At 40.8% G+C, this 13,790-nt stretch overlaps 1 protein-coding gene across 3 annotated transcripts in view; it reads right to left on the bottom strand.

Annotated features, from left to right (window-relative positions):
• LOC122799471 overlaps positions 1-13,790 on the bottom strand; it is a 229,918-nt gene that overhangs the window by 70,809 nt on the left and 145,319 nt on the right. The window lies entirely within an intron of this gene.

Raw genomic sequence — 13,790 nt, 5'->3', positions numbered from 1 at the left:
ATATCATTTACTGGAAATCTATTCAAATTGAAATTATCTATATTCTTCATCCTCTTGCCAAATTAACAAGCAATAATTTAAGACATTCGCCTGTATTAGTCATCTTTGTTACCTCTTTAATCAGTGACATTGTATATATAGCTATCATTTTTATCTCATTGCCGTTCACAATAACTCTTCCTTTTAAACATCTCCCAAACCCTTTCTCTCCTCAATCCATTAAAATAAAGCTGATTTCTACCCAGCTAATATTCTTTGGATGTCAACTTCTGTAAAAATGTTAATCTTGCTGCTATACTTACTGCTCAAAATGTGGGGCTCTTACTACCCCCAAATCTGTTGGAATATTTTATCCTACCCATATAAATGCGCATGTATCATTCCTTAATTTATGAAAAAAATCTTGCTAGTAGAGCAAGACAAAGACCTTGTGAGGCATGCATTGTCAAAGGGGGCACAGACCACTGTACTGACTGTATCCTTTGTGTCATATCCATGCAAATTCCTTTCTATACTTAATCCTAATGCTTAACCTTCTATATAATGCACCCTCAAAGGTAATCTTGCGGATCCATATGTATCAGTTAACTTTAAACCCAAACAAATTATTTTATTAGGTTCTGTCAGAAGGTTTTATTCTGTAATTGTGGATGTGAAATAAATACAAATTATCCATATAGCTTTTGTTTTCTATGTGCTAATGTTGTAGTGTGTCAATATTCCAAATGTAACTAGCGTTGTTGCCTCACAGCAAGAGGTTCTCCTGTTCGATTCTCGGCTGGAGTGCGGGGAGTGCCTTCTGTGTGGAGTCTGCATGTCCTCCCTGCGGTTGGGTGGGCGTTCGAAAGACATGTAAATGGGCGTGCCTTCGTTGAAGGTTGAACGTCGAGCTGGCACCTCGGTGTTCGTGAAAATCTACTACCAATAATTAGCGGACCGGAGTTCTGCTGTGGCAACCCCTAACCAGGAAAAGCCGAAAGACAACAACAACAACTAATTCCTAAAAAATAACAGCCAAATTAAGCTCTAAATTAGATAAGTAATATCATCTACATACAGAAAAACCTTATAAAGTCATCCCTGTAACATGTATCCATTTGTAGGTATTTGCCTTAATATTCTTGCCAAGATTTCCAAATAAAAAGCAAAGAAAAGTTGACAGTGTGTATCCTTACTTGGTGTCTGTTACTAAATAAAATACCTGTGAACATTTACTCCACTTTGATATTAGGGCTATAGCCCCTTGATATTTTGACTGAAGTAATTTTTTTCTAAAAACCCTCAGTAAATTACAGATACAATAATAACTGAAAAAGGCACTGCCAGCTTAACCTTTTTTTTTTTTCAAAACCTAGACTTCCTACTAATAAAGGGTGTTTAGTTATAGTGGCATCTTCTATTAATAAGCAAGTTTTTTTTTTATCAAATTAGCATGAGTGGTTCTGAGAGGTACAAATTCCATCAGTCAGTGGGGAAAGTATTCTGGCTAATATTTTTGGGCAATTTATAAGTTTATAACTATGGTTGCAAATAGACATTGAGTAGTATCAGCTTACTTGAAGGACGTCTTTACCAGGTTTCAAAATTACATCAATTATTGCCTGCCTCCAGGACTGGGGAAGTTGAGTGAATTAAAAACATATTTAGCCATGACTTTAAAATTATTCAAAAACATCTCTCTGGCCACAAGATATAATTCTACAGATAAGCCACCAGGGCAGGAGATTTACTTTTATCTAATTTAGCTTATAGCTACTGTGCTTCCTCTAATGTAAACTCCTTCTTTAAGGAGCCTACCTGTAACTGCTTAAGCTTATTCACAGATACAGAATTAAAGTAATTCAACTAATTCTTCATTCCTAATAGCTTGCTTGATAGCCCCTGCATATGACTGTTCATAAAATCTAGCAAAAAATTATCTTGGAATGTTGTAGCATCTCTCTGACAAGTATTACTTTTACTTTATTAACCATCCTATTTGCTGTTTGCTGTCTCAACCTTAGTGCCAGATATTACTGATTACTAGGAGTAAGCTCAAAGTTCTTTAGTTTCAGAAATCTCTTAATAATTTCAGCTTTATGTATAGCATTTTATTACTTTAGTTCATCTTGTATATCCTTAATTTTCTGTTCTCTGCTGATAATCATCCTTATACCATTGTATTGTTCATTGAATAATACAAATCAATATTGTTCTAACTTCAGCAACTTCAATAAATCTGTTTTGATAGCATTCTGTTTTTTTTTTCCTGAAATTAATCCTCAATCCAGAGCTTTAAATGGGGCCACTGTCATATTAAAGTCTTAAAACACATCCTGAGTCATTGTCCCTGACAAAAAACATAACTTCACTCTCCTGTGACTGTCAATTTTGGATTTAGATAGGTGTGCTTTTAATAGCAGAAGAGCATAATCTAAGAGCACTGTTCAAAAAATGTCCCAAGGTATCCATCAACTAGGTCTTTTCCTTTGCCACTAATATTTTTGTCAGTTCTGTAGTATGACCTAAACCTGTATGAAAAGCAAGTCTAAACTGGCTGTCAATGATTCGAGACCCTCTGTACATCTACTATTCACATTCTACATACTTACTTATTCATTTATTTATTTACTTATCCATTTCCCTAGCGCAGGTGTCTTATTTGCATGAGGAACTGTATGCACTTCATCAGAAGCAAAAGCATATTCTAGTTATCTGCTCATATCACCAACTTGTCCTGGATGACAGTCCAATCCCTAAATAACTGTATCATCTCCAGATGAGATATTCCAACTTATCTTTTACTGTCTGCCCTGTCTTTCAGCTCAAAAGGGGTAACTTATCTTACCAATCAAATTACATTTCTATGTCTACCTGAAGGATATGAAACAGAACAATCTACATGAGAGGCAGATTAATGTGCCTTCAATATGTTCAGGGTCTGAAAATGTTGATTTTTGCAGTAACAAAAAATGGGGGCTTAAACATTTTATACATGTAAAATCTTTGCCTCTTTTCAATGGATTAAAAAAACATGCACATTCACGGTAGTAAAGAATACATAAATAATATATATGTAATATACACTTTCCCAGGAAAAGCTCACCCTTATATCATTCTTGCTCATTATATTTACACACTATGCTAACTGGTTTTGCAGTCTGAAAGGCTGCACCAAGTTTTTTGTGGTAAAACCTAAAACATCAATAAATAAATTCTTAAACCTTGTAGTAACCATTATTTCAGCCAAGTTAAACGAAGCAGGACTCAAAATTTAACTAAGCAGCAAACTGCTAAAACGTTCATAAAACAGTTTTTAAGCTATACTTATTGTGCTCCAAACTTGTAAAAGAGCAGATGCCATGGGTGTTTTATGCAACTGCAATAGCTGCGTCATAATGAAGAAAATAAAAACTCTGCAAGACATAAATCACCTCTACTTGATCCTCCCTCCCCTATTCCCAGTTATTAAACTTTATGCTTTCAAATATACTGCAGATCCATAACTCATCCAATTATGAACTGTTGCAAGCATTAACAGAGACAAAAATGCCAAAATATAAAGTAAAAAAAGAATTATGTCCTTTCAGCTGTTGACATGAGTACATCTTCTAGCCTTACAATAAATCCAAATGCCTTACTTATGAACTTATTTGCATCGAAGTCTGGCACCTTAGCTAGTTCAGTCCCTGCAGTATGTCTGCACACTTAACAGCTAATCCATTTTTCTCGCCAAACACTATACAAAATGCTGTATGGCTCTCTTAAATGCTTGGAAATCATCCACTGTCATTCTACTTTCCTACCAGCCCTTCTAGTCAGTGCCAACAATAGATAACTTGTATTATTATATTAAACTTTGAATGACAAGAGAAGCAGTAAGCTGCACATGCTATGATTCTAAGGAACTTGATTGGCTGATTGAAGTGATAAGAACTCACATGTAGATATGTCTGCATATTGGCTATTATTCTTCAACCAACTCATCGAAGTTAAGAAATTGTAATACTGATTAAGAAATACATTTTTTTTTCATTCTGGATCTTAGCTGGTAGTGTTACACAGACTTAAGAGTTTATCAAACTGAAGCAAACTTCTTTATCAAACAATGTTTACTCTTAGGGCAGTTATGAATGTGTGCACTTGAGTTAATGTAAATGTTGGTATTGCTCTTCTAATTATTAGCAAGCTTATTACAGCAGACAGCCTTGCACCAGAATTAACCCGGAAGTGCAACAATGGTTCAGGTGTATGCATTAGACATTGTACACAAGATTAAATATGGTTAATTAAACAAATCCAAGGCAGACCCTGTAAAAGTGCAAGTCCATGTAATCCATGTAAAACAATCACTTGAAGTCCAGCCGTGGACAATGGTAAGGTGGTCCACACAGCCTATCTGGACCTCGCCAAGGCCTTTGACACCATCCCCCACTCTGGAATCATAGATAAACTTACTAAGCTGGGCATTAATCCTTATGCCACTCGATGGGTTGCCAAGCGGCTTACTGACAGAACCCACACTGAAAAAGTATCTGACTCCAATTCCAGCTCCAGACAATTGACAAGTGGAGTACCTCAGGGTTCAGTCCTGGGACCACTCTTGTTTGGCATCTACTTCTCTGAAGTACGGGCCAATACTAAGGGACTCTGGCTAACAAAGTTCGCAGATGACTGCAAACTGGGAGCCATTACTGAATCTCCAAATTATATGGATACTCTATAAAAGGGCCTTACAGAAACAGATGCTTGGTGCCAGAGCCATGGGCTCAAGCTCAATGCCAAGAAATGTATAGTTATCCCCTTTGGGAAAAAACATGTTCCCGTGAATTACCACATAGGTGGCAGCACACTAAACACCAAAAGTGTGATAAGAGACTTAGGGACACAGGTGGACAGTGTTCTCACCTTCGATAACCACATCATCACAACAGTCAGGAAATCCTTCTATGTGGCACACCTCCTCACTAAGGGTTTTTCATCCAGAAAAAAGGAGGTCATTGTCCCACTGTACACATCCCTCATTAGACCCATTATAGAATACAATGCCCCATTTGGTATGTACCTCTCAAGACACCTGCAATAACTGGAAAGGCCACAGAAATACCTCACTAAAAGAATTACAGGCCTAAAGCAGATGCCCTATGCTGACCGCTTTAAAAAGCTCCAGCTATACTCTGTCACATATCGTCTACTCAGAGGTGATCCCTGCTTAACATACAAGGCCATGCCAAACCCAGAGCTGTTGGACGTTACATTTAAAGAAATCCCAATCCCTCAGAACCACATGCTCCAGGCATCTAAACCTTGTCATCACAATAAAAAAAAAACATGCTGGAGGGATAGGTTCCAGACCCAGAGACTCCCCAGACTCTGGAATAGACTGCCCATACATGTCAAGTGGAGTACCTCTTTGGCACTCTTCAAAAGGAACCTTGACGATTGGATGGGAGAAAGGAAATTCATCCCGGGGATCACATCAGTCGCCCTGCTAGACAGGGGTCCAAGAAGTAAACAGTGTGGAAAGAAATAGCCAGGGAATTGTTATGGCTAGGCTTGTATAGGCCCTAGGTCTGATAGTCTAGTACCAACCTATAAAGTATTGTAAGAATTATATATTTCTTATTCAAATCTGCAGCCACTTGAAATAAAGACAGCAGTTGAGGCACAGGAGCCAAGAAAAGTACAGTTGTGTATGTACACTTACCATAAATGTAGATGTTCGAGTGTATTCACTGTTGCAGTCATTACATTTGGGTTATCTGCCTGTAGGTAGCCCTCAGCCGGCCTGAATACCAGAGTCTTTGGATTTCTGTGTCGGATGCTGTCGCTTCTTCCTTGACGTCAGGGGTATAAAACATGCAGCCGATGCCATTACATCAGTTTTTCTTGCCCCAGATGTCAGGTGCCCCCACAATAGGAAGCAATTATATGGTATGGTAAACCCCCAGCAAAAAGCAAATACACATGATATGATATATGCCAAACAAGAAGGAAAGGTAGTGCCAACAGAAGTCAGGGGGCTGGAGGGAGGGTAACCAGGACTGCAACAATGAATACACTCGAACATCTACATAGTGTACACAACTGTACTATGTTCTTCACGTTTCACTGTTGCAGTCATCAAATTTGGCTTGATTCCCAAAGCTAAGGAAGAGAGGAGGAAGTTAAAGAGCATTAGGGCCAGCTATTAATCCCTGCAAGACTGCAGTGGCAAATCCAGCTCTGGATTTAGAAAAGATAGGCAAGTGGTAATGCTTGGTGAAGGTATGTACAGAGCTCCAGGTACCAGTTTCTAGGATGCCCCTGGTAGGGACCCCTCTCAGAAATGCCACAGAGGTAGTTGCAGCCCTGGTGGAATGTGATCTTATCCCCTGTGGGGTAGGTTTTCCATGGTGCTTGTAGCAGAAATGAATGCAATGGGCTATCCATTTGGAAATGGTTTGCTTTGAAATAGTCTTTCCCTCTGCCCCTGCAGCAAAGCTAACTAGCAGCTGTTCAGATTTTCTGATAGGCTTAATGCTGTCCAAATAGAATATAAATAGTCTGTACACATCCAGAGAGTGCAGTATTCATTCCCCTTTGTTTTGTGGATTAGGGGAAAAAGTAGGCAAATGAATGGACTGATTTAGGGCCACAGAAGACACCACCTTGGGCATAAAGGAAGGATTAGTCCTGAGGGAAACCCTGTCCGCATGGAAGACAATGAAGGGTTCCACTGCTATGAGGGCCTATAATTCAGACACTCTTCTAGCTGAAGTAATGGTTAGAAGGAAGGCTGTTTTCCAAGAAAGGAATTTCAACTCTGCTGAAGCAGCTGGTTCAAAGGGGGAGAAGGGAGAGCTTTTCCAATACAAAGTTAAGGTCCCAGGCTGGAGTGGGAGCTCTCCTGGGGGGTCTTACATTTTTGGCCCCTCTAAGGAATTGCTTTAGCAAGAGGTGAGAGAAGAGCAGTGGCTCAGTATTATAATGTACTGAAATGGCAGAGGCATGAATTTTAATTGACGAGAAGGATAGGCCCTTGTGGAGCATTTCTGTTAAGTACTGTAGAATATGAGGTAAGCTGGGCACCGCTGTGCCCGTCCCCTGAGCTAGGCTCCAGGAACAGTATCTTTTCCACTTTTCAGCATAGGATTTTCTAGTACTAGGCCTCCTTGCCTCCAGAATGACATCCAGTACCTGCTTACTGAGGGATGCTAGGGGAGAGCTCAAGGAATTAGCCAGGCTTCAAGGTTCAGGGTTTGAAGCTGAGGGTGCAGAATCTGGCCCGCCTGCTGGGACAGCAGGGAAGGGGTCTGAGGCAGGTGCTGTGGTTGTAGCAGTGTCATATTGTGCAAGAGGGGGTACCAGTGCTGGCGTGTTCAGTCTGGTGCAATCAAGTATTGTCTTTGGCTTGTCCTGTTTGATCTTTAGTAGAACCTTCGAGAGGAGAGGCAGAGGGGGAAAGGCATAAACTGAGAAACTTTCCCAGGTGAAAGACAGGGCATCCACCTTCCAAACTTGGCTGTGGGGAGTTCTTGTGCAGAATTTATGCAATTGGTAGTTTTGAGGGGAGGCAAACAAATCTGCCTCTGGAGTCCCCCATTTGTTCCTCAAGAGGTTGAATATTTTGGGTTCTAGTTTCCATTCGTGAATCCATGAGATTTCTGCTTAGGTTGTCTGCCAGTGAATTTAGTTTGCCTGGCAGGAACTGAGCTTGCAGGTGTACTTGGTAGCTCAAGGCTGTCTTCCACAGAGCCATGGCTAGTCTGCCGAGAGGGTACGAGTGGGTTCCCCCCTGCTTGTTTATGTACCACATAACTGTGGTGTTGTCTGTCTTTACCAATAGTTGTCCTGGAAGAATACGGTCTTTGAAGGCTGTCAGAGCATTCTGTACAGCTAGCATTTCTTTTTGATTGATATGCAGGTGCATGTGTCTCAGGTTCCATCTGCCCTGAATGCACTGCCCTGCCATGAGAGCCCCCCATGCATAGTCTGATGCATCTGTTGTTAGGGTTTGGGTGGCAGGGTTAGAGTGAAAGGGAGTCCCTTGTTGTGGTAGCAGGCCTCTGCCCATCAAAGGAACTCTGTTTTCATACAAGGAATGATAGAAATCATTGTTTCCAGGTCCTGAAAATGTTGACACCATAGGCTTTTTAGATACCATTGGAGTTTCCTCATATGCAGTCTTGCATATGGAATTATTAAAATGCAAGAGGCCATGAACCCCACAGCTTGCAGTATTTTTCTTGCAGTTAGCTGGGGTTTTGTGGCCAATAGTTTGAAGTAGGTTGTCAAATAAACTTGTTTCTCCGGAGTGAGTAATGCCATCTGGGAAGTTGTGTTCAAGCTTGCTCCCAGAAATACAATCTGTTGGCAGGGTACTAGGTGAGATTTCTTTTCATTGATGGTGTACCCCAGTGAGGTTAAAAGTTTCTTTATGAATGCCAGGTGTTGTAATAGCAAGTCATGGCTTTCTGCCTGAATAAGACAATCATCCAATAATGGGTAAATCTGAATATTTCTCTGCCTGCAAAATGCAATGGCTGGAGTTAGACACTTTGTGAATACACTGGGTGCAGTAGATAAGCCAAAGGGAAGTGCAGAGAACTGACAGTGCATGGAGCCTGCCCTGAAGTGTAGGTATTTTCTGCAAGATTCCCTTATTGGGATGTGCAGGTAAGCTTCCTTTAAGTCTAGGTTTGCCAGCCAGGCATCCTTGGCTAGCATGGGAAGAAGCTATTGCAGAGTTAGCATTTTGAATTTTGTAACTACCAGAAAGGTGTTGAGAATAGCGAGGTCCAGGATAAGACACCAGGAGTTGTCTTTTCTGGATACCAGAAAAAGTCTTAAATAAAAACCTTGTCCCCTTTGTTCTGCTTGGACAGGATGTATAGCCCTGATATTGAGAAGAGAAAGAACCTGCTGTTGGGCCTCCGCCCATTGATTTGAGGGTAGGTCTGGCCAACCATTTGGGGTTGGTAGTGTGTGGAAGTGGAATCTGTATCCTTGGGAAACTATGTTCAAAACCCATTTGTACTGGGTATTGAGTTCCCAGCTTTTTGCATGCAGGGCAAGCTTTCCTCCTAAGGGAGCAGGTAGTGAGCAGGGCTTGGAAGGGTTAAGATTAAGTCATTGTGCCATTTTTCCATAGGCAGGTGGCTTACTACTCCCTTCTTTGGAAGTGGGAGCCCCCCACTGTTTAGGTCTGTGCGTAGCCTGAGACTGTAGTCTGCTGTTCCTGGGTTTGGACTGAGAAGGCCTAGAAGGAACTGGAAAGGACCAGTTCTTTGAAGGCCAATGCCTACTGAATCTGGGAGGCTGCACTTGTAGGAAATCTTTAACAGTTTGCATAGATTTAGCTTTTTCCTCCATCCTTTTGAGGACTTAATCTGTTTTGTTGCCAAAAAGGTGGTCCTGGTTTAAGGGATCATCCAGTAATTTAGCTTTTACATGATCTGGCAAGTTTTATTCCTTAAGCCAAGCATGCCTTCTAATTACAGACCCAGTGACAGCAGCTCTGCAAGATGCTTCTAAAGTATCAAAACCACATTGCAAAGTATGTTTACCAACTTGTTCTGCAGAATGCATTAAATCCTGCAATTCTTTGTGTTCAGTACAGTCAGGAATCAACATAATTTTCTGTTTAAGTAGCCCCATAACATGCTGCTGATACTTTAACATATGAAACTGGCAATTTAAAGCCCTAATGGCCAAAATAGCAGAAGTGTATACCTTCTTACCCCATCTGTCTAAGGCTCTAGAATCTCTATCAGAAGGGGTAGAAGTTTTGGCAGCAGTAGCCTTAATGCCTTTTGGTCCTTGGGAAATGGTCTCTGGATCCACAGAAGGATTCTTGAAGAGGAACTTGTGAGAGTCAGGTACTCTGTAGTACCTATCAGGTTTTCTGGGAGCTGGAGGTAAGGTGTCTGGGGTAAGGCTGGATTCCAAGAAAGCATCATCTACAATGTCCAGAACAGGAGGGATAGCTAAAGGCCTGTGTTGAGGTAGTAGTAAGAATTCCATAAGTCTCTTTTTGGACTCAGAGTAATCCTGGCTTTCCCAGCAGAAATGCTCCCTAAGAGTGTGCAAGGTTTCACCGAAAGAAAAATCCTCTGGAGGGGAAGCAGAGGGAATGGAATCCTCTGCATCAGAATCCTCATAAGTAGATAAGGGCAAATCCTGGTAATCAGAAGGAGCAGAAATATCAGATTCCTGATCAAAAGAATCAGAAAGAAAATCAGTTCTAGGTCTCTTAGAAGGGGAAGGCTGGCTTTCCCTAATTAAGGTAATAAGGTCTTCAGCCATTGTAAGCATTTGTTTTTTAGGCATATGGGCCTGAGCCTGCGGTTTGGTTGTCGGTTTTCTAGGTATGGTGCAAGATTTTGGCCTGGATGAAAATTATGGTGTTGGTTAAATATGAATGTCTGTAGGCCTGAATACACCCTCAGACGCCGATGCCTGCACAGGGGCTCCGGACCCATCCAAGGTAGAGACATCTGCAGGTTCCATAGTCAAAGAAGCATCTTGCAACATACCGGACTCCGAATGGGTCTCAGTAGAGGCCTGCAAATCAGAAGTAGCGGGTATCAGGGGCTGCGAAAGTGCCTCACTGAGTACTGGTGGATTGGCGACTAGCTTAACGGAAGCATCGTCGGCAGTTTTGGACCTATGCGATCTGTCTCTGTCTTTATCCTTACTTCTTTTGGAATATCGGTAGTCGGGTGGCTTGACGAAGCCATTTTGGAGTACACAGAATGAGTATGAAAGTAATTAGCTGGAAAAAAAGCCCGATGGCGAATAGTTCGGGCATTGAACAAGGCACAAAACCGACAAAGAGGGACATCGTGGTCTGGGCCTAAACAGGGGATGCAGTAAGAATGAAAATCTCTATGAGGTATTTGTTTTCCACAGGTAAGACAATTGTTAACTTTTACTGACATCGGTTAGAGCAAGAAAAAGGATCCCCAATGGGGTACTTAGCTTTTTTGAAGACTTCGAGTCTGAAACTCGAAAATGAAAATTTTAGGAGTTGGCCGACCGGCACTTGCGAACTGCTTCTGCTTTGGAAACCGCATGGCAAGAAAGATTGATGTAATGGCGTCGGCTGCATGTTTTATACCCCTGACGACCTGACGTCAAGGAAGAAGCGACAGCATCCGACGCAGAAATCCGAATACTCTGGTATTCAGGCCGGCTGAAGGCTACCTGCAGGCAGATAACCCAAATGTGATGACTGCAACAGTGAAAAATGAAGAACATCAAGGGTGGTTACAAAGGAATTCTTAACTGTTTAGTTAACTGCTCAACTTCTTTCTGCCTGCAGCAAATGCAGCTTTCTATCGCTCCATCATTATTTTTTTGAAAAAGAGGAAAATGATCCAGTTACTTATTCTGTTGCATTTTACCATTTGTAGGCATTTCAGGCATATTTCCCAAAGGATCTATGTCTTCCTGATAAGTTTATAATCATGGCTGAAAATAAATATTGAAGAGCTTTTTATTCTGCAGAGTTGGAATTCATACAGAAATGTTCGGGTGTGTCAAATGTCACCGATCCCCCTAGCAAATTTACCTTCAATTGCACAGAATATAGAAGGCAGAATTTGATTTTTAACCTTCTTGTGTAGTTTAATGGCTTCTTGAAAGGTCATTTTTCTTTTTCTAGTTTCTGATGAATAATCATGGCTACATAGAACTGTGGAAACTATGATTCTCACCATTTCATGTGGACCACATTTAGAAATAACCTTCTATTTTGGGGTGTAAGAGTGAAGGCATACAAGGGTCTGGGGATCCTTGTCATTAGACTCTGAAATAGATCTCCCCCAGGAGATCTCTATAAAAATTTCTTGGCTGGTATCCAAGTCCCTTCATCTTTTCACATAGCTAGCATCCTTTTCCAGTTCAGGAATGTCAGTAAACTGCAGATTTTTACATGTCCTCTGTCTTCTGTGTCTATTCATTTTTCTTCCAACAGTTCAATCTTGAGAATGATATCTTGTTTGAAATATCCGTAAATCATCCAGCCAACTCCCCCTAAACTGAATTGATTGTACAGAAAAGCTGTTCCCATATTTTCTATCCCCGTATCCAAACAAGCATTATAATCAAACAAGGTACAATTAATCTTTTGTAGTTTAGTCATAATTTAAGATTTCTTTCTTTCTTTCTTGGATGGTAGAAGATCACAGTCGACAGTCCCCTGTAGGCTGAGTGTAAATTTGACCTCATGAAAACCCAGTTGAACTTATCTTTTGTTTCTTTTTTTTAGGCATGAAGACTCACCATAAATCCAGAATTCAAAATTGTGGATAAGTGTAACACTTCTACCAAAAAAGCAAGAGTTCTAGCAACAAGTATGCATTTTTTAAAGGGAAAGAGGGGGAGTGCTTATAAAACTCAACATATATGCTCTGTGCCCTGACAGGAAGTCCCTATAATAGGGGCAGTTTCATTTTACACACAAAGTCTTCTAAACAGTTAATGTTTTTGGATTCTGTAGAGGTGGAATTCATACAGAAAAATTCTAGCTTGTTCTGTAATCATTTTTGCATGCATTACAGCAGTACATGTATTCTGTAATAATCTGACTGCTAGAACATTCAACCCACAATTACCTGTCTCCACTTGTCTGGTTGCATCATTACACAACAAAGAGTTCACTGCCCCACTCCTGCTGTTTACATTAATTACTAAACTATTATTATATGACTCAACCAAATACTCCAGTGATGGGATACCTGCAAAGTGTTTGCTAATATCAAAAGTTCACAAATAACTCTAATGAATGCCAGAGGTATAACCTGGGCAGAGTGAATAGGGCATCTACCCTGACTGAGTGCAAGCTGTGAAGGAGTTGACTAGGTAGCTGCCATTGATATGGGAATGCAGTACTAGCATCACCGCAAGGCAAAAGGAGCAATGATGATCCTGGAAATGCACTCTAAAGAGGTATAATGTGCAAACCCCTCATGGTGAGCAGTAAACTGAACGGGATGTAAGAAGAAAGAACAGTAAGTGCTGAACTGAAATGGAGACGATAAATAAGTGCATGAACTACACATAAATCATGAGGACAGAGCACAGAGATTAACAAATCCAGGCACTATTCTTGGAAGGCAGGCATGCTGCTCGCTATTAGCAAGCTGCCAGTCTTAGATATTTTGAGCTCAACAGTGAAATTTGGATTGAAAAGAGGGGTGCAGAGTTCATGTTTCAGAATGGCCAGACTGTATGTATGTATGTATGTATGTATGTATGTATGTATGTTTGTATATACTCCTGTTTGATAGGCGCATTATGTATGGGAACATCAAGCACCAGACCACTGGTATCAGACCAGAGACTACAACACAAAGTGGCAAAAAATATCAGTGGTCCTGGTTCAGGGCTAAGCATGGGGTAAGCCAGTGCAAGGCATATTCAATGGCTAATAGCTTGCCCTTCACTCCACAAGGAAGATGTGTTATATTTTGCAACCAATGTCTTCAAAGTGGCAGAAAGTACTGCATGTAGTCCCACTGGAGCATATGCTGTTATCTGTTTCAAAGATGTATATGAATGCACACAGCCAAACTAGGGCCACCACACATCATCACCTCACACAGGAGGCTGTATCCAGACACTGTGGCTGCAACATTGTGATCATCACCTGCTCACATGTTTCAATTGACTTTGTGCCTTTAAGGGAAAAAAGTGGGAAAACTGGAAAGAAAATATATATTTTAGGCCTCATACTACCTTTGTGAGAAAAGATGGGAAATGTAAGTGTGTGGTAAGCCAGAGATCAGTGGCATAAGGAATAATAATAATAAAAAAATGATAACAAC

This window comes from Protopterus annectens, chromosome 4.part0, assembly GCF_019279795.1.
Source record: "Protopterus annectens isolate FY-2018-M chromosome 4.part0, PAN1.0, whole genome shotgun sequence".
In the NCBI taxonomy this organism is placed as follows: Eukaryota; Metazoa; Chordata; order Ceratodontiformes; family Protopteridae; genus Protopterus; species Protopterus annectens.
Note: the sequence above shows the minus strand (reverse complement) of the source record. Positions and strands in the feature narration are given on the sequence as shown.